Below are 26,901 nucleotides of genomic sequence, written 5' to 3' on the forward strand. Positions count from 1 at the left end.
TTTTGCAGATGAGATGTTTGTCTAGTTCAAAAGGAAAGAAAATAACAATAATAACACATCTGACATTCATATAATAATAAGAGAGATCAGTAAGAGGGCTGGATAAATGGTCAGTATTTAAAAAATTGTTTCCTTATACACAAGTCTCAAGTTTCTTCCTTAAATTCTAGACTCCTAAGCAGGTACGATGCCTGTTCAATATCACTACTTATGTCTTAAATGGTTTTCTCCTTCCTGCATCCCACAGGTATGTATACAGCCCCCATTGTATGCCAGGTCTTCTTTGAGTCACTGGGAATTGAGTATGACAAAGATAAAAAGAAAATCCTGCCTGAATGGACCTTCCCCTCCAGCGGAGAACCAACCTGACAATTAAGAATGACAGATTTTTGGTAAAAAAAAATCATATATGGCATACTAGGTAGTGATGCCTGGTAAGAAAAATAAGGTAAGGAAACAGAGGGAATTGATAGAAAGAGGATTAGACTTTTAGACAGGATGGCTGGGAAGGTCCAGGGAAGGGCATAGAGGCCTGAAATGTGGAAGAGCATTCTGGACAGAAGGTACAGGGGCCCTGAGGTGGCAGCCTTCATGACATGCTCCAGTGGCATTGAGGGCCAGGGACACGGTGTGACTATGTGCCCACCCAAATCTTATCTTGAATTGTAGCTCCCACAATTCCCACGTGTTGTGGGCGGGACCTGGTGGGAGGTAATTGAAACCTGGGGGCAGGTCTTTCCTGTGCTATTCTTGGAATAAGTCTTTAGAGATTTGATGGTTTTATAAAAGGGAGTTTCCCTGCACAAGTTCTCTTCTCTTGCCTGCTGCCCTTTGAGACCTGCCATTTCACTTTCCGCCATGATTGCGAGGCCTCCCCAGCCACGTGCAACTGTGAGTCCATTAAATGTGTTTCTGTCAGGCTAGGCACGGTGGCTCACACCTGTAATCCCAGCACTTTGGGAGGCCAAGGAGGGTGGGTCACCTGAGGCTGGGAGTTTGAGACCAGCCTGACCAAGATGGAGAAACCCTGTCTCTACCAAAAAAAAAAAAAAAAAATTAGCCAGGCGTGGTGGTGCGTGCCTGCAATCCCAGCTGTTTGGCAGGCTGAGGCAGGAGAATCCCTTGAACCCCAGAGACGGTGGTTACCTGCGGTGAGCCGAGATGGTGCCGTTGCACTCCAGCATGGACAACAAGAGTGGAACTCCATCTCGAACAAAATAAAACAAACAGGAAGAAAACCAACTCTTTCTTTCATAAATTGCCCAGTCTCAGGTATGTCTTTATCAGCAGCTGGACTAATACAGCCAGTTCACTTGGAGTAGAGGAAGAGAAGAGGAGAGGGGCAGGAGAGGAGGTCCTTTAGGAACCTAGGTCACTGTGAGGATGTCGCCTTTGTCGTGAGAGAGATGGGATGACGCTGGAAGACTGAAGGAGTGACCTCATTTCTATTTGACATTCGAGACAGACTTCTCGACTGCCTCTCACCCACACTCCAGAACTTGCTCCTTTCCCAGTATTTCCAGGTAATAAGTGGGTTCTTTCCTCCTCTCTTCACTGGTCGCTTCAGCCATAATACCTGGAGCCTTCCTTATGTCTGTCCTCTTCTATGACAACGCACCAAGTCCATCGTCACATCCTGTTGGGCTTACATTTAACACACCGCTCGTCTTCTCCGGAGTCCATGCTGCTCTGAGGTATGATCTGCTCTCTCCTGGGCGAGGCGAGAGCTTCTTGCCTTGTCCCCCTGCTTTCAGTCTCACCCCACTATGCTCTGTATTTCATAGTGAAGTCACAGGGATTCTTAAAAATACAAGAATCAAGGCATGGCCTTTGCTTGCTCAGAATTCTCCAGACCCTTCCCATCACATTTAGAAACAATATCAGAGTCCTCGCTATGGGTGTAAAGGGATCTAGGATCTTGCCCTGTTGCCTTCCTGGTCTCAGCTCTTTCTGCTTCTGCCCAGCTTCTGAATCCCTGCCCACCTTCTCTTTCTCAGACAGCCCAACACATTCCCTCTTTAAAACCATTTCACGTTTTTTCCTTTACCAAGGAGCGTTCTTCTTCCTGAGCCCCCAGCTCACTTGCTTCCTGTCTCTGCTCGAATTTCACCCCTTAGAGAAGACAGCCCTATGTTTCTATGAAACAGGCTTCTGTGAGCACCCTATTTCAGTAGGTACATGCACCGTAAGGTCATCCGTAGAATCAATGAATTCACTCCAAAGAATCCAGTGAAATTTTTGTGCCACTTGACAGACTAATTTTTAAAATTCATCTGGAAAAAGATTTGCAAAAGAAGAATATATAAAATCATTTGTTTTGTTTTGAAAAAGCAAAACAAGGTAAGAGTTGTCCACAAGATGTGAAATTGTAGTATGTTTCTGAAGTAACTAACTCAGCATGCTGTTGGTGCCATAACAGCCGTAAACTGGGGCCAGGCGCGGTGGCTCACACCTGTAAACCTGGCACTTTGGGAGGCCGTGGTGGGCAGATCATGAGGTCACGAGATCGGGACCATCCTGGACAACATGGTGAAACCCCGTCTCTACTAAAAAGACAAAAATTAGCTGGGCATGGTGGTGCGCTCCTGTAATCCCAGCTACTCGGGAGACTGACGCAGGAGAATCGCTGGAACCCAGGAGGCGGAGGTTGCAGTGAGCTGAGATTGTGCCATTGGACTCCAGCCTGGAGACAGAGGAAGACTCTGTCTTAAGCCAAAAAAAAAGTAATAAATTGAATAAATAAGGGGGGAAAACACATTCATGTAAACATAAGATTTCAGTTCATAGTGAGTGTATGAGAGAGACACTTCAAATTCACAATGAAGTAGACTCTTGAGTAAATGGTATTAGAACAAATATCTAACCATATAAGAAAGGGTAATACAAATAATAGGGACATTAAACAATACATGCTAAATATGAAAACAAACCGTGAAAGAAGAAAATAGGAATTTGTGAGAATCACTTGGTATCTAAAATCTTTTCCAAAACAAGGTGCAGAATTTGGAAGCCCCGAGGAAATCAGAAATACAGAAACATTTGACCTAATAGAAACAAAAATAAAATACTTTAATAATACAGGACGACATAAAGTTTAAAGAAGATTTCAAAGTGTGAGAAAATGGTTATTCCACGGGTTGTTAAAAGCACAAACAAGGAACAGGCCATTCCCCTTGGGGACGGGCAAAGCCTTTGGCTAATTTTCATGTGAAGAAATACCAAATAATCAAGAATAACATAAAAGGTCACTATTATAAATAGCCATGGACATGAACTTTAAAATACGAACGAAACATTTCAGCTCAACGACTTTGCAATTTTAAAATGGACAATATCAAGTATCAGTGAACTTGTAGGTAAATAAGTTTGTTCAATATAATTGTGGGTGATTCCAGGAAATAGTGAGAGAAGCCTACTTTCACTCCTTGATCCCCAGACCCATGTCTTATGGCTAAAGGCGGAGAAAGCCCCCCACAGCAGTCTCTGATTCCAAGCATGTAATGCCCCCTGTAAGACCTAACCCAGCCTGCTGGGGTGTTGTCTCCTGAGCTGCCACTGAGTGTCCGGCGTGCTAGTTCACCTCACGAACAGGCCGTCTGCTTCTGGGTGATGGGATATGCGGTGAGATCAGCGTACCTCATCTCCTCCCTGGGCAGGAGACCTTTGCTGTCCTCCTTTGCTGTGAAATGAGTTCCCTGGCCAGAGGCTCCACTGTCAGGAGCGCCACGTCGGTGGAGAATGAATTCTGCAAGCCCAGGATGTGTGTGGTGGCGGAAGCATTACAGGCAGGGAAGGCACATGCGTATCCAGCACAGATGTTTGTTCCTATGAGGATGCATCTCTGTCTTGTCCACGATGGAAGAAGTCCAGTGTCACCAACCTGCCTCCCGATGGCCAGCTGCTCCCTGCGGGAAATGGTGCCACTTGGGAGCTCAGTGTTGGTCTCTGCTGCTGGCAGATCGGGCACCCAGCAGTGACCTGAGCCAGGCCAGACTTGGTGAGTGACATCCATGCAGAGTGCAGGCACAGCCTCCATCCCTGCCACCGTGGCCACTTTGCTTAGGAGCCCACTCGACGATGACAGGGAGGACGGGGAAGGTGGCTGCCTGGTGCCCACAGAATGTGTTATCTCGTCCACCTGAGTATTAAGAATTTCTTCCAGGTCGTTGTTCTCTTGTGACCTTCATTCACGCGGGACGCACATATCTTCACAGTCTGTTTGCGTCCTGAGAGGTCTGTCCGCAAAGCTCTTCACAGCCAGCAATCTCCGGTCTTGTTCTTTCCGACCCGTCGGCAGATGCACACACATTAGTGCGGGTCTGCACTTCTAGTCACTTCTCACTCCGAAATCTACATACTGCTCGGAGCTCTGCCCACTGAAATGATTTTCCTTCTCCACTGTGCCCCAGGCTCACCCTGAGGCAGGTCGCTGTGCTACAGCTGTCCCCTTTTGCGGGCAGCAGATCGATCACGAAGCCCGTCAGTAAGTTTAGCTGAAGTTGGTTCTACCTCAGTAGCTGAAAGAGACACCTTGATAAGCGGTGGGCATGGCACCTGGGGTGGGTGGAGGTAGCGAAACAGGAGGCGGTGCTGGGTGAGTCAGAGACACCTGCTCACCCTACGTGGGCCTCACAGACGCGCCTGGATGCCGTCTCCCATGCCCCATTTCATTTGACTGTCCATCACTGCTGCCCACACTGAATCTCCTGTGGGTCTCAGGAGATGGAAAGGGTCTTCCAGGTAGGTGGACAGATCTGGTGAGGGAACTCTAAACTGGATCGCAGACATGTTGCAAAAGGAGAGCGGTGCGGGGCCTGGTTTTGCCTAAGACCTGGCTGCCAGGTTGGACAAGGAAGGCTGGGAGGCAGGTGGATCTGTGGGCATCCATCTGGGCTGGCATCATCATCGGGACAGTTAGGTATGAGTGTGATTTGCAGGGGATGCGGCTGGGGACCCAGTTCAAATCACAGACCTTTTGGCCAGCCCTTCAGTTGTCAACAAGGGCCATGGCGGAATCCCTAAACCGGAGTTTGTGGTCCTGCCTGGGAGCACAGGGAGAGCCCCGGTGGAGACAGGCAGGGAAGCCTGCGGCCACCAGGACCTCTTCCTCTCCATCTCTGTTCTCAGTGGCTCCATCTCAGAAATGAGAGGTGTCGCCCACCCCGTCAGCTGCACCCCTCCCCCGCCCCCACTGCTGCAGTCATTTGAAAGCAGGTACTACAGGTGGGCCAGGAGGTGAGCTTTGGAGGTGTTGATAGGAAAACATTCACACCTGCCACTGCCTGGTGGCACCAGAGAAAGTGGAATATTCCATTTGTGCTTGATAAAAAGACATGTGTATTCTCATCCCCACTCATCCTGCTGAACACTCTCCCTGGAGAGTGAGATGAACAACCTGCCGGCGTGTTCTGCTGAGCAGGACAGTGCTGAGCACTTGATGAGGGTGCGGGATTAAGGGTGACACACTCTCAGGTGCTTCCCATCACTGGGCAGTTTACCCTAGCTAGGATCCCAATCTCCTCTCAGAATAAGAGTGATTTCCAGGTAGCCAGATCCAGGGAGGAACTCCAGTTGGAGCAGAGACATGGTGCAAAATGACAGGGGTGTGGGGGCCTGAGCACAGCAATGTGCTCAGCTTCTCCTCCAGTCCGGCCCCCACAGCAGTAGGGAGGTGCTGAGCCATGCCCCCCTCCTCCCGGGCTCTGTCCTGGCAGCCACAGCACAACTCAAGGGAGAGGCGGCTGAGTCACTTTCCTTGCCGGAGTTAGGGTGGTCTTTGAGCTCTGGGTGAGTCAGGAGGATACATTGAGGGGCCAGTCTCCGTGTAATATGAGCTCAATTTCTTGCTGGTGCAAGTCACACTTAGGTTGCGTTTAGGAAAAGTAACCGGATGGTGAAAATGGAATTCGTTTTCTAGAAATTCAGGTAAAACGAGAGCAAGGACTTAGTGGGGCAGGGTCCGTGGGTGGTTTTGAGCAGGGCAGGTGAGGCTCTGAGGCCCTGGGGACTCCCATGCACAGGCTTCGAGCAAGTCCAGCAGTGTGGGCAAGATGGATCCAGAGAAACTAGGGGGCTTTATTTCACCCCTCAGCTCCTAAATGCAGCCTCACCAGAGAGAGGGAAGAGGAAAGTTCCCAGATCATCTGCCGTGTTTCAGGCCCCTTGCCAGATATTTCTGTACTGGATACATCACTGATAAGGTTTGGCTCTGTGTCCCCACCCAAATCTCATCTTGAATTGTAATCCCCACGTCTCAAGGCAGGACCTGATGGGAGGTGACTGGATTATGGGGGTGGTTCCCCCCAAGCCATTCTCGTGACGGTGAGTCTCACGCGATCTGATTGCTTTTAAAATCGGCAGGTTTTCCTGGTCCGGCACACATCTACTCCTGCCGCCTGGCGAGGGAGGCGCCTGCTTTCCCCCAGCCTTCCGCCATGGTTGTAAGTTTCCAGAGGCTTCTAGCCATGCCTCCTCTTAAGTCTGCAGAACCGTGAGTCAGTTAACCGTCTTTCCTTTATGATAACCCAGTCTCAGGTAGTATTCCTGGTAGCAGTGTGAAAATGGACTCATACATCGTCTTTGTCACAGTGTTTCAGCCGCTTCAGTATAGGTATTATTCATTTCTCTTTGGAGTAAAGGAAACTGAGGGAAAGAGGAAGTAATTTACCTGTGGACACACCAGTTTCAGGTGAAGGAGCCAGGATTACATCCAGGTGTGTTTGGCTCTCTGCACACCTCCAGGTGGCTCCTTTCTCTCTCTGTCTCTCTCTCTCTCTCCCTCTCTCCCCCCCATCTCTCTCTCCCTCTTTCCCCTCCTTTCTCCCCGTCTCTCCCTCTCATCTCTCTCATCTCTCTCGTCTCTCCAGTATTCTCCAAACATTTGTATGGACCTGGAAATCTCTTTAGTTTTTTTCCATCTAGACCTCAGGGTAACTTCTCCCTGGGCATCCCTTGGTTTAGGGTGGCAGAGACACACTTTCCTCCCCTCCCCATGGTCAGTGTGGTAGAAATACAAGCTTCCTACAGTTCCCTCTAAGTGAATCTCTACTCTTAATCTCTGACATGGACCATCATCCTGAGTTCTGTAGCCTGGAGGTGGACAAGGGGTGCAGGTGTGTTGAGGACCGATTCTCAGCACATTCTTCGTGGGTGGCTGGTACCTCTAAATGCAAGGTGGAGGACGTAACACTCTGCGTTCTTAGCTGTCATTCTGGGAGAAGACGCGTCATATTTTAGCATGGGTTACGCGCACATTCGCATCAAGCTGCCCGCTGAAGAGCAAACTCCTTCATGCTGGAGGATGGCGTTAATTCCTGTAGGCTTTTCTTCTGTGTCCCTTGTTCACGCAGCGGGGCACTCCACACATGGATGCCTAGACCTGAGTGGCTGGAGCATTGGGTTGTTTGGAGCACAGTGATGTGGGTGGGAGGGAGCCCAATGGTTCTGACCCCTGAGCCCCCGTTTTCAGTGAGCGCGGGTTGTATTGTTCAGCATCTAGGTGTGAAAAGTATTTTTAAATGTACTAGGTGAAGAGTACAATTGTTATTCAGACGTAGTCTGTTTTCCCCCTGGAAAGACTGCCTCTGAACGCTGAGTGATTTTCCTGCCTTTTCAGTCAATCAGAGGTTTCACCGTAGTGTAAACCCTTGGGCGCCAGAGCCTCCCGCCTCCCCCCATATTCTATGAGATTCCATGCTCTCTTCTTCGCCAGCAGCGCTGACAGATGCATTGCAGATGGTTAGCCTCCAGGTGAGATTAGATTGAACCCTCCTTATCTCCTCCTTGTCGTTGTATCACTTGCAGGAGAAGCTGGGTTGTGAGATCTGCCATTGTTGTTGCTGTGTTTTTTTTTTTAAGAAAAAGAAATAGAAAAAAAAAGAAAAGAAAGAGAGAAAGAAAAAAAAAAGAATGAAAGGAAGAAAGAGGAAGAGGGAGAGAGAACGGGAGTGTTGCTTTATTGCCCAGGCTGGAATGCAGTCTGAAAATGGGTATTGAAAACCTCTTTTATGCCACTAATTGTGCTTAATAATGGAGACAGGAGAAAATGAGGGAAGAAAAAAACAAGTAGCCAACCAATATTTCACGTAAACCTGTGAGTGGGTGCGATGTGGTACTGGTAAGAGCGTATATTTTGTGTGTTTAAAGTGGAGAGTTCTGTAAATGTTTATTAAGTTTATTTGTTCTGGATCTGAGTTCGAGTCCTGGACATCCTTGTTGATTTTCTGTCTCGTTGATCTGTCTAATATTGATGTTGAAGTCTCCCAGTATTATTGTGTGGGAGTCTAAGTCTCTTTATAGGTCTTACGTATCTGGGTGCTCCTGTATTGGGTGCGTATGTATTTAGGATCTTCCGCTCTTCTTGTTGCATTGATCCTTTTACCATTATATCTTTGTTGCTTTAAAATCTATTTTATCAGAGGCGAGAATGGCAACTCCTGCTTTTTATTTATTTATTTTTGCTCTCCATTTGGTTGGTAAATCTTTCTCCGTCCCTTTGTTTTGAATCTTTGTGTATCCTGGCATGTGAGATGGGTCTGGATGCAGCGTACCGACGGGTTTTGACCTTTCATCCAATTTGCCTGTCCGTGTCTTTTGATTGGGGGATTTAGTTGATTTAAATTTAGGGTTACTGCCATTTGATGTTAACTGGCTGTTTTATCCATTCATTTATATAAATTCTTCTTTATGTTGGTGCTCTTTACTTTTTGGTGTATTTTTAGAAAGGCTAATACTGGTTGTTTCTTTCTATGTGTAATGCTTCTTTCAGAAGCTCTTGTAAAGCAGGCCTGGTGGTAATAAAATCTCTGAGTTCTTGCTTGTTCACAAAAGATTTTATTTTTCCTTCACTTGTGAAGCTTAGTTTGGCTGGATATGAAATTCTGGGCTGAAGGTTCTGTTCTTTGAGGATGTTGAATATTGGCCCCCACTCTCTTCTGGCTTGTAGGGTTTCTGCTGAGAGATCTGCTGTGAGTCTGATAGACTTGCCTTTGTGGGTAACCTGACCTTTTTCTCTAGCTGTTCTTTTTTTTATTTTTATTTTTATTGCATTTTAGGTTTTGGGGTACATGTGAAGAACATGTAAGATTGTTGCATAGGTACACACGTGGCAGTGTGATGTGCTGCCTTCCTCCCCATCACCTGTATCTGGCATTTCTCCCCATGCTGTTCTTAAAGGGAACATTCCCTCTGTTAGGAAAATCTGACGGCTGGAAGCCGGGAGTTCCTGACCCCTTGCCCTGAAGCAAGAGTGACCAGGCCTGTCTCCTGGGGGATGGCCCTCCCAGGTGGGGACACAGGACATGGGCCCTAAGGTGAGAACTGGGGTGTCGTTCACTCCCTCTTTCATGCCACGAGTGTGGACGGTGCAGTGACTGTCACAGGAACTCAGCTGTGCCCACACCTGCTCTGTTACCCCGGCGCTTTGGGAAACTGCAGAGTCCAGCAGAAACCACTGGAGTTTTGGGCTCAGAGGGATTCCTGTTCGAGTCCCCGCTTGGTCACCTGCGAGGCTCAGTGTTGGTGTAGGAACGGAACTTCTCGGAGTCTCAGTTGCTCTCAGCAATATTTTACCACCATCGTTATTCATAGTAGAATAATACCCTCTCGGACTTGATAAGTGCATTTGCGTGCCTGACACAGCGTTATGGGCTTATGCCTTAATTAATGCCACCTTCCTAGGTGGATAAATTAATATCCCCATTTCATGGTTGAGGCAGCTGAGGCTCAGGGAGATTAGTAATTTGTCCAAGACCCCACGGCCAACGAGTGGTGCAACCCAGAGTGGCTGCTCCAAGGCTGCCATCGGCCTGGGCATCTGCCAAGGTGCTGCCTCTCCTGTGGCAGCCGCCAACCCCCAGCACCTGGAGAAAATGTAGCAGGCTGGTGAGTGGGGTGGGGCGTGGGGCCATGTGGCTCCCTCCATGCATGAAAAACCCGTGAGTGACAAATGCGTAGGAAACAGTCCTTCTTGGCTGGCAGACTGTCACTGTCTGCAGATTGCCTGGTATTCACTTTCTTAGAAGTCTCAGGCCTCAGGGCGCTGAGGTTCTGCGTTGATGCAGTGGCTCAGCTTTGCTGCTCTCTGTGCCCCGGGAATTGCACACTTTGCACATGTATTTATTTAACGCTTGTGGAAATTCTTTGAGGATTGAAGTCACTGGTAATCCCTTCTGAGTGTGGCCTTTGGGGTGAATCTGCTCCAGCTGTTTTCAACCTTGTTCCAAAGCCCTGCAGGGAGAGGCTGAGTTCTGGAGGGAGGCGGGAGCTGGGTGCATCAGGGATGGGTGTGGAGGGGCAGGTCTGGGGGAAGCCACTATGGGGCTGGAGGCTGGGCAGCTCAGGGCTCCTCACCATCCTCCCACCCAGCTCCTGCAGATGCCTCCTTGGCAGGACTCCTGGGTGAGCTCAGGACCTAGTGGGGTCCAGGGAGGCCAGGGTTGTTTTCCAGTCTGCAAAGCCCAGCCTGAGGTCGGGGCTGATGCCTGAGATTCTGCTCAGCTGACCTTCTCCAAGGGGGCTGCAGCTGCTGAACCCCTGACAGGGCCTTGGGGGCCTCTCTGGTCTGACCAGCTCTGCACCCACCTTGCTCCAGCCCTTGGCTGTGCCTCATCAGGACAAACTGCTGCTATTTTCCGAGATGTCCTTGGATCTGTGGTCTTCTCACCCACACCCCTATCCTGGCTGTGTGGAACCCTCTCCCCATTTCTCACTGGGCCAGTTCCTCCTACTCCAGTTCGCTCATGGAACAGTTACCATCTACTGAATGCTCACCGTATAGTCATGGGGTGCAGTGGGAGTAACACAGGCAGCTCCCTCCAGAGCCCAAACCCTCCAGTGCTCCCCACCCAGCCTGGTGCCACCTGCCGTAGGCAGGGCCAGGGCCAGCTCATCTTCATGCGCCGCAGAGAGCCTTGCTTGGAGCCCAACAGACCCTTCATGATGGCTTTTGTGTCAAATGGGGCTAGTCCTCAGCAGGCAACCCCCTGTTCCCCAACAGCCACACTGCTCTAAGCGTGCTCCCTGCAACCAAGCTCTGCTGAGGGTCTAAAGGGATGGCCAGGACCCATCCCAGATGCCCAAGTGATCCAACAAGGCCCCTGTGGGAAGTGGGGCTGGGCAGGGCATGCTTTTGCACCTGCAAACTCTGCGCAGCTGCGCCTTGGCATCTCCCGCCTGATCCCCGGCAGTTCACCCACCCCCCCCCCCGAGTCTCCACTTTCTTCTCACGTGGACCTCTGGGTGTGGCGCGTGCATGTGAGTCTGCACACGAGTGTGCGCTCCTGCAGCACCTAGGGTGATGGCCAGGTAGCAAAACCTCCCAGGAGAGTGCAAGTGCCTTTGTTCAGCTTCTGCTCTGCTCACTACAATTCAGTGTCTGTGTCCTAATAGAGAAATGCAGTTTTCCCTTCCTTCCAGCCGTCCTCTGAGGAAGAAAAAGCCCTTTTTCCTCTCCCTCCCTCCTGGCCATTCCTCCCCTCCTATGGTTAATAGGCTGGTGGGTTACTTACTGCAAACACTGTTTCCCAACCAGAATCAATTCTCTTTGCTTTTCTCTATTCCCATTAATTGTGATTCATAGGAACTTAAAAGGCTCTCATAGCAGCATTTATATTTGGAAACTGTAAATCTCAGAAACTAACTTTCTCTTGGGATACACACACACACACACTCCTCTCTCTCTGACCTGTGAACAGCACTTTAGAGATTACAAAGCCTTTTCTTTTTTTTTTTTTTTTTTCTGAGACAGAGTTTCACTCTTGTTACCCAGGCTGGAGTGCAGTGGCGCGATCTCAGCTCACCACAACCTCCGCCTTCTGGGTTCAGGCAATTCTCCTGCCTCAGCCTCCTGAGTAGCTGGGATTACAGGTATGTGCCACCGTGCCCAGCTAATTTTTTGTATTTTTAGTAGAGACGGGGTTTCACCATGTTGACCAGGATGGTCTCGATCTCTTGACCTCGTGATCCACCTGCCTCGGCCTCCCAAAGTGCTGGGATTACAGGCGTGAGCCACTGCGCCCGGCCTGAGATTACAAAGTCTTTTCACAGTGACTGCCACATGTGAGTGTCCCCCAGCCCCAGGAAGGGGCTAGGCAGCTGTTTCTCCCATTTTCTAAATAAGGAGAGAAAACCTCTTGCATGTTGTGGCACAAGCTGGGGCATAAGCCTTCCAAGTCCCTGCTTTTCTCCTCCTGCCCAGGAAACCCGGCCAAGAGTTAGCGGTGGGATAGAGGGTTTCCAGCTGATGACGGGATCCAACCTGCTCCCCTCTTAGTTCCGTGAGTGCAGCCAGGAGCCTCTGGGAATATCACAGAGGGGCCCATTTCAGAGCTAGGACTCTATTGAATGGACTTGAGGAAACGGCTCCTGCCATGAGAACTTGCAGATGTAACCAGACCCTCCGCCGGCCCAGCCGACCGTGACAGGATGCACGCTGCATCCCCAGGGTGGTCCAGGTCCTTCAAGGACTGTCACAGCATTTTGCACAGGGTGGAAGCAGGACTAGAGAGGTCCTGTGTTTTCTCTGAGGTCACACTACTGTTGCATCTCAGCTCAGCCTTGGGGCCTGGGCCAGGCCTGCTCTGGGGCCCTTGCCCTTGACGTGCATCTTGGTGATCAGAGCACAGGGCTCTCCTCTGGCTGTCCTCTCCCACTCCTGCCTGGGCTGGTCTTTTTCTACTACATGTGTGACGTGGTAAAAGCCCCATAAACCTGCATACCTCATCCATACCTCAGCTTTCTGTAGAAACTGCTCTCTACAACCCAAATGTGAATAAGTAATTAAGGACTGTGATCCCCACCCTCCCCAGACAATGTGTAAAGGAATGCTAATCTTAGCTTTTGTGAACCACCTAAGTAACAATCAGAATGTCAAATAGTCCCCTGGCCCTCGGAATGTCCGGAAGCCCCTCACCCTCATCTCCGCCCAGAAGGTGATTTACAGAATCCACTAAGCCCTCGAATTTCCTATATGAATGACTTAATATATGTGTATAGTCAGGGTTCTCCAGGAAGCCCCTCACCCCCATTCCCTCTCCTCACCCCCACTCCCAAGGTGGTTTTGCAGGTATAAAAAGTCCTTGTCACCCTTCTTTCTCTGCCACGGGTTGGAGAGACGTGAGTCCTCCGTGGTCGCCGGCAGCAAACCCTGCAATTTGGCATACTTTTGTCTTGGTGTTGACTTTCTGTGCTCGGTCCAGTATAACCCATGGACATTCTGGCTTGTGGATTCCTTCCTGCAGCAGTCTTGCTCTGCTCAGAGCTCTCAGCCAGTCTTCTGCCTTCACAAAGCTCCTCTATACAGCCGTAAGAGATGGCAGCCCCTCCAGAGGGCCTCCCCACTCCGCTGGACTCTGGTCAACATCATGTGTGCTGCTCATTGTCATGCCTGTATTCGCCCCCACTGTCTTTGCAGTGAGCTCCCGATGGCAGGGCCTGAGCCCACCACCACCTGTCTACCTTTGTAGGGCTGTTTCCTCTATGAATGACTGAATATATGTGTATCAGTCAGGGTTCTCCAGAAATCACTCTCTCTGTAGTGAGAGATCTATCTTATACATAGAGAGAAATTTATTTGAAGAAGTTGGCTCGGCTTGGCATGGCGGCTCATGCCTGTAATCTCAGCACTTTTGGAGGCCAAGCAGGTGGATTGTTTGAGCTCAGGAGTTCCAGACAAGCCTGGGCAACATGGTGAAACCCTGTCTCTACAAAAGACCCACAGAAATCATCGGGTGGGTGTCATGCACCTGTAGTCCCAGCTACTTAGGAGGCTGAGGTGGGAGAATCACCTGAGCTCAGAAGCTGGAAGCTGCAGGGAGCCATGGCCATGCTACGCCACACCAGCCTGGCTTACAGAGTGGGACCTGTTTCAGTCAGTCAGTCAATCATTAGTTTACAGGACTGTGGGGTTCAGCATGTTGGGCCAGCTAGCAGGCTGGAAACTCAAGTAAGAGTTGATGTTACAGTCTCGAGTGTGAAATCTGCATGCCGGAAACACAGGCAGGCTTCCTGCATTGCAGTCTGGAGGCAGAATTTCCCCTTCTTCAGGAAAACCCAGTCTTTGCTCTTAACTCCAGCTGATTGGATGGGGCCCACCTATACAACGGACAGTAATCACCGTACTCAAAAGCCACTGGTTTAAGTGCCAAGCACATCTGAGAAATGCCTTTCCCATAACACCTGGACTGGTATTTCACCAAAGAACTGAACACCATGGCCCAGCCAAGTGTAACATGAAACTTACCATCTCAACAGATGAAGCCGTTAGAATACTGCTTGGTGAACAGAGCATGCTCAATAACTGTAGCAATTATTGGCCGGGCGCAGTGGCTCACGCCTGTAATCCCAGCACTTTGGGAGGCCGAGGCGGGTGGATTACGACGTCAAGAGATCGAGTCCACCCTGCTCAACATGGTGAAACCCCGTCTCTAGTAAAAATACAAAAAATTAGCTGGGTGTGATGGCGCGTGCCTGTAATCCCAGCTACTCAGGAGGCTGAGGCAGGAGAATTGCCTGAACCCAGGAGGCGGAGGTTGCGGTGAGCTGAGATCGCGCCATTGCACTCCAGCCTGGGTAACAAGAGCGAAACTCCATCTCAAAAAAAAATTAAAAAAAAAATAAATAAACTGTAGCAATTATTAGCTATCAGCAAGCGAGTACTTAATGTCTACTGAATCACTTAATAGACTTAATAGACTTTTAAAGAGTTCAAAGAATTATTTTTTTGACATTGAGAACCCGATTCAAACTTCCCACGATGCTGTGTGATATCTCAGAACATCCGAGGACCCGTTGCACCACTGGGTTCTGTCTGGGTAAAGAAACTCACTAAGGTCCCCCTGGTTTTCATTTCTATGATTTCATTATTTTATTAGGTCTTCTTAGGCAAAAAAAAAAAAAAAAAAAAAAAAAAAGTTATCTGCCTTTTTGTAATAAAGTAACACCTAGAAAGCTATGCGACTATGAGCACACTTGAGGATTTCTGTTTGGAGCCATTGTATATTCATGCACTTTAATTGGAAGGCGTGCGGTTACCTGGCTGGGGGTTTATCGCAGCCGGCTCGATGCATCCCCCAGGATTATGAGCCAGGAAGGTTGCCTAGAGAAAGCCCATCTTTACAGAATGCAATTTTTCATGGTGTTTTTGTTTTCACAAAGATAAAATAATTATGGGAAATGGACAGAGAGATTCCTGGCTTTTTATTTTCCTTTTCCAGGCTGGTTGTAGTAGACTCTTAAAAATGTCAAAGCAAATCACCGAATTTTGATATGTTTATTATACTTCTTACCATATTCATTGAGAGAAAGCACTTTGTTTTTAAACCTGAAGAATTGCATGGGTGAATTTCCACAGCAGACGTTTACTAAGAAAGTATGGTGCTGCTATCTTCCAGAAGACTGGCTTTTGCCAGATGACCCGTCGATGGCACTTGGAGTTGGCATGGCAAAAATGGGCCTTTCTAACCAGTCAGATGGTCCTTCAAAATGCACAGAGGCGATTTGGGAATTATTTAATATTGTTGGAAGCATTGTGGCACGTAGAATAAACAAATGCTTGCTTAAATTGAACAAAATTTATTTTTTTACCAATCATTTGTGCAAATTTCATAAATGTGTTTCATACATCTCAGTAACCGCCGCATTCAGATGATGGTCCTTTTATATTCTGGTGGGAATTTTGCTGAGGCTTGAACCAAAGAGGTTTGAAATCTCTAACAACTGTATACTTGTGTGATATAGCTGGCCCAGAATCAGAACCAGTACAATGCCATTTTAAAATGGGAAAATGGTTTCCATTCTCCTCACAATGACTGCTAGCCATGGCTTCTGGAAACTACTAAGATTACCTTGCAAAATGCAAAGAGAGGACAAGCTGCATACTTTCTCTTATCTGTAACTGCCAGAATTGCTGGCCTTTGTTTACCAAAGTAAGCACCCCCAGATAATTCCATCCTGGCGCCAAGTAACCTAAAATTATGTGGACCCCACACCTGTCCAAATAATGTATAAACTAACGTTTACCTTGACCTCTGTAAACCACTTAGGAGGCAATCGGAATGACAAAAGTCCCCCGGCCCTTGGAATATCTGGAGCCCCCTCACCCTCCTCTCAGCCTAGGAGGTGATTGACAGCTTTCATTCCCATCTCCGTTCCTCACCCCCACTCTCAAGGTGGTTTTGTGGGTATAAAAAGGTCTTGTCACTCTTCTTTCTCTGCCACGGGTTGGAGAGACGTGAGTCCCCCGTGGTCGCCGGCAATAAACCCTGCAATTTGGCCTACTTTTGTTCTGGTGTTGACTTTCTGTGCTGAGTGGGATACAACACTTGTATTAAGTAGTGGAACTTTCGTGTCTATTGTGCATTCTGTAAATATGTCTTTAATGTAATTTACTGAAGCACAGCCTAACCATGGCAGAGTGTACACGGGGCCAGACATACTGAGCAGATGCCCTGCTTTTTCTCATCTGTTAATTTCATTATGTGTTAATATGTGTACACTTATAAGAAACCTCAAATCACTTGGTTTTGCTTTGTTTTGCTTTGTTTTGAGGAGTCTTGCTCTCTCTCCAGGCTGGAGTGCAGTGGTGTGATCTCCACTCACTGCAACCTCTGCCTCCCAGGCTCAAATGATTCTTCTGCCTCAGCTTCCCAAGTAGCTGGGACTGCAGGTGTGCACCACCACGCCACACTCATTTTTGTATTTTTAGTGGAGATGGGGTTTCACCATGTTGGCCAGGATGGTCCCAATCCCTTGACCTTGTGATCCACCCACCTCAGTCTCCCAAAGTGCTGGGATTACAGGCGTGAGCCACCGTGCCTGGACCCTCAAATCACTTTTATAAAGGGTTGATGTTACCTAAACAATACAAACACAAGACACACACACACACACACACACACACACACACACGTCTGTAGACAGTCTTTTTTTTTTTTTTTGAGACGGAGTTTCGCTCTTGTTACCCAGGCTGGAGTGCAATGGTGCGATCTCGGCTCACCGCAACCTCCGCCTCCTGGGTTCAGGCAATTCTCCCGCCTCAGCCTCCTGAGTAGCTGGGATTACAGGCACGTGCCACCATGCCCAGCTAATTTTTTGTATTTTTAGTAGAGACGGGGTTTCACCATGTTGGCCGGGATGGTCTCAATCTCCTGACCTCGTGATCCACCCACCTCAGTCTCCCAAAGTGCTGGGATTACAGGCGTGAGCCACCGTGCCTGGACCCTCAAATCACTTTTATAAAGGGGTTGATGTTGCCTAAAGAATACAAACACAACACACACACACACACACACACGTGTCTGTAGACAGTCTTAATGTGAATGCTGTGAGAAACAAAATACCTTTCATGTTTTGCACATATTAGACGCCTAATAATCATTAGCAGTCACGGAGAAAAACTGAAGATACCAGTTGAAGGTTTGAGAATTGAAGGATTTATCTGTGTGGCAAAATGAGGCATGTGCTATTTCTCGTGTCTTTTCCTCCCAGGTGCATTAGTCAGGGCTATCTGGAGGGGCAGGACTAAGAGGATAGACGTGTATAGAAAGGGGAGCTGATTAAGGAGTATTGACTCACACTCAAACGTGAAGTCCCACAACAGGCCGTCTGTGAGCTGAGGATCAAGGAAACCAGTTCAAGGCCCAAAGCCTCTAGAGTGTGGAGTCCGACAGTGCAGCCCTTGGTCTGTGGCCGAAGGCCTGAGAGGCCCTGGCAAACCACCGTTGTAGGTCCAAGAGCCCAAAAGCTGAAGAACTTGGAGTCTGATGTTTGAGGGCAGGAAGCCTCCAGCATGGGAGAAAGATGGCTGAAGACTTGGCCAGTCCAGTCCTTCCACGTTCCTCTGCCTGCTTTTATCCTAGGCATGCTGGCAGCTGATGAGACGGTGCCCACCCAGATTGAGGACGGGTCTGTGTCTCCCAGTCCACGGACTCACATGTCAATGTAACACCCTCACAGACACACCCAGGAGCCGCACTTTGCATCCTTCAATCAAGTGGACATTCAATATTAGCCATCACAAGTCCACCCCTTGTCAACCTGAACCCACAGAGCTCGTGAAATCATACATAACCTTCAGATAAAGACAGTGAAACATACTCATTCTTAACCTAAGTGCTATTACATAAAGTTAATGACACTTAAATGCTGATATGAAGCCCATAAATGCGTCACATCATAAAGGAAAAAGGAAATAAAAATATATTTTCTCAGCACAAGTGTATACATGCACAAATACGTTCTTAAAATAAGGAGGAAATACTCATGATAATGAGAGTTCTATTTCTGCAACTGGTCAGGTGGTGTTGATGGCTGCCTAGTTCTGCTTCCCATTCTGTATTCCTTTTGCCTTCAGCAAGCACCTCAGCAGGGTGTGTGTGTGTGTGTGTGTGTGTGTGTGTTTGTGTGTACCTGGTGGAGTGACCCAAAACTTCATTGCCTCTGGGCCACTTGTCATCCTGCCTGCACTGGGCTGTTGCATTTCCCATTGATGTTAATCACAGGGCATGGTAATAGTAAGAGACGCCCTAATGGACCTCCTGTATTCCAGGCATACTCCCCCTTGCTGCCACCGTAGACTCATAGACTGATTTCTTCTCGATGGTCCAGGTCAGTCACCCCAGCCAACACTGTCACTCTCTTCTTAGCCTGTTGACTTAGAGGTAGGAAAAGTGCCAAGTGACCCAGTGGCAATCTTATCTTCCAATTTATTATTTATTTATTTTAGAAGGAAAGAAAGAAAAAAAAAGGAGTGAAGGAGAGGAAGAAAGAGGAAGAAAAAGAGGGAGAGAGAACAGGAATATTGCTTTATTCTAAAAATGGGTATTAATAATGGCCGATCAATATTTTGTGTATTTAAGGTGGAGAATGTATATGTTGTGTATTGCAAGTGGAGAGCTCTATAAATATTTATTGAATTTACTTGTTCCAGATCTGAGTTCAAGTCCTGGATATCCTTATTAATTTTCTGCCTCATTGAGTCTAAGTCTCTTTATGGGTCTTATGTATCTGGGTGTTAGGATCATTAGCTCTTGTTGTTGCATTGATCCTTTTACCATTATATCTTTGTTGCTTTGAAATCTATTTTATCAGATGTGAGAATTGCAACTCCTGCTTTTTATTTATTATTTATTTTTGCTGATAAAATATATTTTATCTTCCAAGTTAATAGAATCAGTGTGTCCCTGGTGGTAGCATTCCTCCCTCTGGAACTAAACCTCTAGACCAGAGGAACATAACGTCATGGGAACAGGAAGCAAACATTTTGCTAGTGGGTCACTAGGGGTGACAGTTAGTGCTGTCACTCCCACTGTCACCCCTTGGTTCCTGTGAATCCAGGCTGTGGGAGAAACACTACCATGTATTGGACGCCAATTTAGAGCATACACAGCCTTCTGGAGAACTCTGCCCCAGCCCTTCAAAGTATTGTCACCTAGTTGGCATTGTAAATGTGACTTCAAAAGGCCATTCCACTGTTTTATCAGTCCAGCTGCTTCAGGATCATGGGGAACTTGGTGTGACGGCCAGCAGGGGTCCCCCCATGTGGCATCTCTGGGCCACTGACTAAGGAGGTGACACAATGAAATTCACAGTCCTGGCAGAGGTGCTGTTGCCAGAGAAGGGGACAGATCCAGACCCCAGGAGAGGGTTCTTGGATCTTGCACACAAAGGAATTCAAGGTGAGTTGTGGAATGCAGTGAGAAGAAACGGTTTATTAAAAAGATTCCACTATGGAGGAGGGCATCTGCAGAAAGCAGGCAGAGGAACGCAACGTCTTTGTCCTGAGGTTTCCTTATGTGGGAGTCTTGTCTACGAAAAGAGTAAACTAAGCTGTCCTGTGTGCGGATGGGCAGGCAGCGTGACAACATTGAGTAGTTTGTTAATGTGAAGAGACCATCCGTGACATTCCAGCGTGTAAGTACGTCAAGGCATAACTGTGGTTATCTTGAAAGCACGTATTATGGATATTGGAACATCTGGACTTTCTGTTGTTGGAGGAGGTTGTCCTTACAGGCATCAACAAGCCGCCTCCTTCGCTGTAAACGTCTGAGGACCATGGGTGGTGACTGACAGGGAACGGGCCTTGCCAGTTTCAAGACGGAACTGAACTGAAATTGTGTCACTCTGACGCTCCTAGGTTTCTGCTTCCCTAACAGCACCAAAGCAAAACATAGGGGGCTTCCGGCAGATAAAGCAGCAGATCCCCCCTTCCCTAGCCCCTCTGCAGGCCCCTGCACCTGCTCTGTGGAGAGCAGCGGGTTAACCCCCGAGGATCTGCAGGCAAGGAGCTGAAGACACTTCCCTGCCATGTGGGGTTTGCATCCTGTAAGAAGAGACAGACATAAGGGTTAAACAATGGGTTTGAGGCGATTTTGTTCGTGCGTTTGTCTGAGATAATCTCACTCTGGCCCAGGCTGGAGTGCCATTGTGTGATCTCGGCTCCTTGCAGCCTCCGCCTCATGGGTTCAAGTGATTCAGGCACGAGCCACCATGCCTGGCTAAATTTTTTAAATTTTTATTTATTTTAGTAGAGATGGAACTTTGCCATGTTGGCCAGGCTGGTCTAGAACTCCTGGCTTCTAGTGATCTGCCTGCCTCAGTCTCCCAAAGTGCTGGGATTATAGTCTTGAGACAACACACCCGGCCCAAAGGCTATTTTAAAAGACTCCATGAACCAAAAGGAGCAAGGAAGAGAAAGGGGTGAGCCGGGATGTTTGCTCAAAGAGCAGTGTGACTCCTTGGCATCTGCAGGGTGAATGGAAGTTTGAGAGGTGGGGAAAGTAGGTGTATCAGTCAGGGTGGGGAGGCTGTGCTGCGGTGGGAAATAATAAACTCTTGGCTGCATGGCACAAAAGATAATTAATCCACTTATATCAGACCCCTAAGTGGTTGGTGGTAGAGGCAGTGCACGGTCCTCCGTGCACCTATTCAGGGACTGGGGCTCCTTCTCTCCTCCTGGGAAGGAGCAAGTCTCAACACACAGGCTCCAGGTTGCCATGGAAGGGGCAGAGAGAGGAGGATGAATGTGGAGCTTTGTCTTAAGGCAGGCCATGGAAGAGTCATGTGATTTCTGTCATAACAAGGCCCCACGTGGATGCCCTGAGTGTGAAATGAGGTCTTCCTATGGGCCCAGTGGTGGGGGCAGTAGAATGTAGACATGTGCTGAGCGTATGGCAGTAGGTCTGGAAAAGGAAGGGCATTTCTTTTTTTTTTTTTTTGAGACGGAGTTTCGCTCTTGTTACCCAGGCTGGAGTGCAATGGTGCGATCTCGGCTCATCACGACCTCCGCCTCCTGGGTTCAGGCAATTCTCCTGCCTCAGCCTCCTGAGTAGCTGGGATTACAGGCATGCGCCACCATGCCCAGCTAATTTTTGTATTTTTAGTAGAGACGGGGTTTCACCATGTTGACCAGGATGGTCTCGATCTCTTGACCTCATGATCCACCCGCCTCGGCCTCCCAAAGTGCTGGGATTATGGGCATGAGCCACTGTGCTCAGCCCAGGAAGGGCATTTCAAGCATAGGGAGCCAGTTAGGCAGACTCAAAGGCACAAATGAGCCAGGTGTGTAGGTGGAACCGAGCTGTGCTGATGTGGCAGGTGGTCATTGTTGAATGAGAAGAGAGGAACGAGGACTGGAGGAGGAGGAGGAGGGCTCAGCCCTCAGGAGAACGTAGCCGACCCCTTGGGCTTTTCCTCTTGGCAGTAAGTAGTTGGCAAGGGAGGTGCTGAAGCAGAGAAAGGTGTGGCTTGTTTTGATCTAAGGATGAGAATTCCGGCAGCAAGGAATGAAAGAGAAGGTTGGAAGTGGCGAACTTTTTAGGAGCCTTACACAGAAGTTCTTGTGAAAGAAAAGGGTGTGTCGGTTTGGGGTATAAATCCAGGGACACGAGCAGATGGCTACAAAGACTTCCAGTGTGAGAGACAAATTGGATGCTGGGATTTCCAGGAAAGGGTCACTGAGGAGTTGAGGAAGAATGGAAAAGAACGTGCCCTAATCCTCTACCCACAAGAAGCAGCAAGAAAAAAAATTAGCAGGAGGATATTCAGAGGTGACGCTGACTAGCAGCTGCGGCCGTTGGCCCACGATGAAAGGGGGAGTTGGATCTTCTCGGGTTGCTGTGTCTCGGCGCTCCTGCATCCACTTCTGACTCCCTGAGATAGCTGCCGCTTCCCACTGCTTAAATTAGTCCATGAGTTTGGCTCGGGTCTCTCCCATGAGCCCCAGACAGGTGTTTGCAGCTGCCTAGTAGAAAATTCCACTTGGATGCCTCCCAAGTAGCATCCACTCAATCTGTCACAAACTTATCTCAGGGACTTTGCTTTTAGACCCAGGCTCTCCTTCTGGGAGAAATATCCCCTCCTTTCCAGTTGCTTAAGCCAGAAACCAGAGAGTTTCTCACACGAACCTCTCCTGAAAGCTCAGATTCAATTACTCAACACGGTCAGTACTTCCCTCCCAGATCTTCCCTTGCATGCTGCTTCTCTCCATCACCACTGCCAACACCTTGCTCTAAGCCACCCTGACTCCTCACTGGGGCAACCAAGTCTCTGGGGCGACTCACTGCTTCACCTCTGGGCCTCCTTAAAGTATTTATTTATTTCTTTTTTGAGATGGAGTTTCACTTGTGTTGCCCAGGCTAGAATGCAATGGCATGATCTTGGCTCACTGCAGTCTTTACCTCCCAGGTTCAAGCAATTCTCCTGCCTCAGCCTCCCAAGTAGCTGGGATTACAGGCATGTGCCACCATGCTCAGCTAATTTTGTATTTTTAGTAGAGACAGGTTTTTTTCATGTTGGCCAGGCTGGTCTCAAACTCCTGACCTCAGGTGATCTGCCTGCCTTGGCCTCCCAAAGTGCTGGGATTACAGGCGTGAGCCACCGCACCCCGCCTCAAAGTATTTTCTATAGCACAGCCAGGAAGATCTTCTTAAAAATGGAATTCGGCAATTCGAATCATGCTATTCTTGCCCTATAATCCCTTAAGGGCTTCCCTTTATTCCTCAGCTAAATCTCAGATTTGTAGTGTGGCCTGGAAATGTCCTGCCTGACCTGGTCCCCGCTAAGTTTTCCTCCATTTTGCTCCACGTTTCCCTCTGGATGTGGCACCAGCAGTTAGCTGACCTTCCTCCCTTTTCCCAGAGCAGCCAGGTCCCGCCAGCCTCACATCCCTCGAGAATGCCGGTTCAACAGCTTGCTGTCCGCCGCCCTCCCAGGCCTCCCCAGCAGCGTTGCCACCTTCAGAAAGCTGTCTCTGACTGTCCAGACCAAGACGGCACCTGGAATACCCTTCCTTCCTTAGCATGTCCTGCTTAAGGACAACTGCAGTGAAAAGCTGCAGCTCCAAGTTTTGATTGAAGTCTTCCTGTTGATGGTCAAGGCAATAAGGACAGGGACCATAAATAACGTTTGCTGTCACTGAACTATATTTTAAAATTATGATTGCACATAAATGTGTTTAGTAAATGTTTCAGATCTTCAGACTTAAAGCGGGATTATATAGAGGTGTCATCTTGGTTGGAAAATCGGTTGCGTGAGCTTCCAGTATACCCAAGACCGTGCTCAGAATTGGAATCTTCGGCACACGACAAGGTTGCAGCCTTTGGGGTCACCTTGTGGCTCAAGGAAGGCAGCAGAGCCAGTGGATGACAACCTGGAGTCAGGCTGGAGAGCCGCGTTCCAAATCCCTGCTCTGCCATCTGTGTGACCTGAAGAAAATGCCTTAACCTTTCTGTGCCTCATTTATTTTGTATGTAAATTGGAATAATAGTATTTATACCGTAGGTTGGCTGCAAGGAGGAAACAAAATAATTGATGTAAAATATTTAGAACCATACACGGCGTATACTAATAGGTTATTGTGTATTACTGTTGCAATAGCAATTGTAACTAGTAATTTTCTCTTGTTGTAACCCTCGTTTTGCTGTTTAACCCTGTACATGTGCCATGATACATAACAAAAATGCGCGGAAGGAGGTTCCATGCAGTCAAAGGGCCGCGAGGGTCTAGCATTTCCTCTGAAGTGTTAAGATATCAATTTAAATTTGGGTCTGATAAGTAGATAATGAAATTAAAAGTATAGGGAAAAAGCTAGAGCAGGGAAAAAAATAGTGAATATATTTGATTAATTCAAAAGAAGGCAAGAGACTAGTTGCAAAGGAAATAGAATATGTGGAACAAATAAAAAAATAGTAGACACAGAATCAGACACGTCAGCAACTACTTTTAATGTAGAGGAACTAAAAGCGTCAATTAAAATGCCAACGCTGTCAGGCTGGATAAAAACCAAAACGAAGTGCAACCCGAAAGACGTGTATAAGTACGAGGGGTTAAAAGTAAAATGATGGAATCAGTTACCTCTCACACAACAGTAACTCTGAGGAAGCTGGTGGAGCAGAGCAGAGACGAATTAGGGTTGAGGGCAAGAATATTGATTAAAATACAAAGGGATTGTTTCCATAACAGTGAAAGAGTTAGCCCACCAGGCGGTGGGAAGATATTACATTGATGGAAGTGTCTAATAATACAGTTTCACAAAAATAAAGCAACATTCACTAATCAAAGGGTGAAATCCACAAGGCGGACATCGCAGACGTGGTGGCTCACGCCTGTAATCCCAGCACTTTGGGTTAAACACAGTCACTTCAGTAATGAACAGAAGAAGCAAACAAATAAGAATACAGAGGATTTCCACAAGATCATCACATTTGGCCTGAGTGGGAAACCCAGAAGGCTGCCTGTGACAATGACATATTCACAGTTTTCAGGTGCACGCAGCTCATCCACAAACACTGACTTCAGCTGGGACAGAGAGCAAGTGCAGAATTTCTCAAAGAACTGAGATCATTTTGAGTATGAACTTTTACCAGGGTCAAGTTAAGGCGGGAATTAGCAGGAAGGTGACAAGGAAATGCTGACTATTTGGATGTAAACAACACACTTCTAATTAGCCATGAATAAAAGAAAAGCAGTACATTGAAAAAGGAACAGAAGTAGGCTGAACTAACTGATAATGAAGATACAAGGGACAAATGCACGGAATGCAGCCAAATCTGTGCTCAGAAAGAAACTTACGCCCCTCCATCTGGACCCATATCTACATACTCCCTATATCTAGATATTTGTGCTTAGGTATTCGTATCTATATTTAGCTATAGAAATACATAGTGGGAACTACTGTTTCGATGTCTGAATAGAGCTATGTATATGTAGATACAGAAGGTTTGGATATGATCAGCAAACGATCTGAATGACATTAGATCACTGCATACAAAAAAGACCAGAATTCAGCTGGCGACAGAGCAAGACTCCATCTCAAAAAAAAGGCCAGGCGCAGTGGCTCACACCTGTTATCTCAGCACTTTGGGAGGTCAAGGCAGGTGGGTCATCTGCACTTGGGAGTTTGAGACCAGCCTGGCCAACATAGTGAAACCCTGTCTCTACTAAAAATACAAAATTAGCCGGGCATGGTGGTGCATGCCTGTAATCCCAGCTACTTGGGAGGCTGAGGCAAGAGAATCACTTGAACCCAGGAGGCGGAGGTTGTGGTGAGCCAAGATTGTGCCACTGCCCTCCAGCCTGGGCAACAAGAGTGAAAAAGACACACACACACACACACACACATATATATGTATACATACATATGCACGTGTGCACACACACACACACATATATATGTATATATGTATACATACATATGCACGTGCGCACACACACACACATATGTATATATGTATACATACATATGCACGTGTGCACACACACACACATATATATGTATACATACATATGCACGTGTGCACACACACATATATATGTATATATGTATACATACATATGCACGTGTGCACACACACACACATATGTATACATACATATGCACGTGTGCACACACACACACATATATGTATATATGTATACATACATATGCACGTGTGCACACACACACATATATATGTATACATATATATGCACGTGTGCACACACACATATATATGTATATATGTATACATACATATGCACGTGTGCACACACACACACACATATGTATATATGTATACATACATATGCACGTGTGCACACACACACACATATGTATACATACATATGCACGTGTGCGCACACACACACATATATATGTATATATGTATACATACATATGCACGTGTGCACACACACACACATATATATGTATATATGTATACATACATATGCACGTGTGCACACACACACACATATATGTATACATACATATGCACGTGTGCACACACACATATATGTATATATGTATACATACATATGCACGTGTGCACACACACATGTATATATGTATACATACATATGCACGTGTGCACACACACACATATATATGTATACATACATATGCACGTGTGCACACACACACATGTATATATGTATACATATGCACGTGTGCACACACACACATATATATGTATATATGTATACATACATATGCACGTGTGCGCACACACACATATGTATACATACATATGCACGTGTGCACACACACATATGTATATATGTATACATACATATGCACGTGTGCACACACACACATATATATGTATACATACATATGCACGTGTGCACACACACATATGTATATATGTATACATACATATGCACGTGTGCACACACACATATATGTATATATGTATACATACATATGCACGTGTGCGCACACACACATATGTATACATATGCACGTGTGCACACACACACATATGTATATATGTATACATACATATGCACGTGTGCACACACACATATATGTATATATGTATACATACATATGCACGTGTGCACACACACACACATATGTATATATGTATACATACATATGCACGTGTGCACACACACACATATATGCAACTGGCCATTTTACAAGCA

At 47.4% G+C, this 26,901-nt stretch overlaps 1 long non-coding RNA gene across 1 annotated transcript in view; it reads left to right on the plus strand.

Annotated features, from left to right (window-relative positions):
- The window catches only part of LOC118147682 (uncharacterized), a 75,881-nt gene extending 50,277 nt beyond the window's left edge, over window positions 1–25,604 (plus strand). Inside the window, exon 4 of the long non-coding RNA XR_008475367.2 lies at window positions 248–25,604. This is a non-coding gene — a long non-coding RNA (uncharacterized LOC118147682). The remainder of the gene's footprint in view (window positions 1–247) is intronic.
- Window positions 25,605–26,901: the final 1,297 nt, after the last annotated feature.

This window comes from Callithrix jacchus, chromosome 1 (genome assembly GCF_049354715.1).
Source record: "Callithrix jacchus isolate 240 chromosome 1, calJac240_pri, whole genome shotgun sequence".
Taxonomy (NCBI): Eukaryota; Metazoa; Chordata; class Mammalia; order Primates; family Cebidae; genus Callithrix; species Callithrix jacchus.